A 1,729-nucleotide genomic window follows, 5' to 3' on the forward strand; every position below is an offset into this window, starting at 1 on the left:
GCAATTTAGTTAACCTAGACTTGTGAATAGTTTTTGTTTTTCCATTTTATATTGCAATTTGTTTTCCATATACATAATCCCAAAAAAAACACTACATTTTTTTCTAGCAATTTAAATTCTGTATTTTGTTTCTTGCTTTTCATATAGCATTTTATTTTTGTCTTTAATTTTTTATTTTTGTTCTTTTCTCATAATTATTTTTAGATACCATGAGCACTAACATGTCAAGTAGAGCCTTAAAAGATTTTTCTGCACCCATTTCTGCAAGATTTTTATCTCCCATTGTGCAGCCTCACATTGAAGCAAAGAGTTTTCAACTAGATCCAGAGTTAATTTTCATGATACAAGGTCACAAATTTGGAGGAGAAGTATCAGAAAGTCCTTATCTGCACCTTGAGACATTTCTAGAGCTTTGTAATATGGTGAACTGTGAAGGAGTGTCAGCGGATGCAGTTCGATTGATGACCTTTCCTTTCAGTATCAAGGATAAAGCAAGGACTTGGTTATATTCTCTCCATCCTCAAAGCATCACAAGTTGGGAACAATTGGAGAAGCAATTTCTGAATCATTTTTTCCCTCCAAGTAGAACAATTTATACGAGGAATTGCATCACAGATTTTGCTCAAGCATATGGAGAATCATTATTTGAAGTATGGGATAGATTCAAGAGTCTACAAAGACAGTGCCCTCATCATGGTTTAGAGAAATGGCTGACCTTGCACCTATTTTATAGGGGAATTTCTTTCTCAGATAAGTGTTTGTTAGATTCATCAGCTGGAGGTCCTTTTATGGACAAGAGTGTAGACGAAGCATATATATTGATTGATTAAGTAGCATTGAACCTCCATGAATGGTCAAGCAAAAGTTGGATGGAATCTCCCTCAGAAATTCAAGAAGTATAAGCCATATATGCAAAAGAGCCTGTCAAACAGAATGTAGTTCAACCACCCAAGAATGATGAAATTCACAAGTCACAGAATGAGGAGTTCAAACATTTGGGGGAAAAGATTAATAGCATAGTTTCAAAATTGTTCAAGGAAGACCTTCCTCCTACACAGACAAGATCTAGTGTAAAGAATAATGATATTAAGTTGAGAAGTGGCAAGAATCATGAAGAACTTCTGAAGAAAGATTTGTTTAGGATTGAGGAGAAGAATAATAGAAGACCTCAAGAACTCAGTTCCATTACTCCAAGAAGTTTCCAAAGGCCACAAGTACCTTTTCCTCAACGGTTGATGACACCTACACTAGATAAGCGTAAGCAAGATAGACCTCCTATGCAAGCTCAAGGGAATATGGGAGAAAGGAAGTACCCTTCCCAAGACCTTCACTAAAGGTTCATTTTCCACAAAGGCTAGTGAGGGTCAATGAAAACGAAGATTTTGGCAAATTCTGTGGCACTAATATGGTTGAGTGTAGATTTCTAGATGTATATGAAGATGAGGACTCTTCAGATGAGGATTGTGATGATAATGCAGTGGACAATAAGTTTTTAGATTTACCTTCTGGGTTTATAGGGTGTTATGATGAAATTAAATTTTTAGATGATGAATGTGATGTGGTAGATCAACTTAAAACTGCAAATGAAGTTAGTGATCCTCCTATAGATAATTCTTCCACTGAGGATATTGATGTTGGTCTATTTTTTTATGCTTATATTGATGATGATGTTATGAAAGGAAGTGTAGGGAGTTATGTTGTTAAAGAAGTATCTCAAGAATCACCTCCT

General features: G+C 35.3%; 1 non-coding gene across 1 annotated transcript; it reads right to left on the reverse strand.

Annotated features, from left to right (window-relative positions):
* Nucleotides 1–594: 594 nt before the first annotated feature.
* LOC121973887 lies at nucleotides 595–700 on the reverse strand. Its single transcript, XR_006109797.1, has one exon. It is a non-coding gene; the product is annotated as a small nucleolar RNA R71 (small nucleolar RNA).
* Nucleotides 701–1,729: the final 1,029 nt, after the last annotated feature.

This window comes from Zingiber officinale, chromosome 4A (assembly GCF_018446385.1).
Source record: "Zingiber officinale cultivar Zhangliang chromosome 4A, Zo_v1.1, whole genome shotgun sequence".
NCBI lineage: Eukaryota > Viridiplantae > Streptophyta > Magnoliopsida > Zingiberales > Zingiberaceae > Zingiber > Zingiber officinale.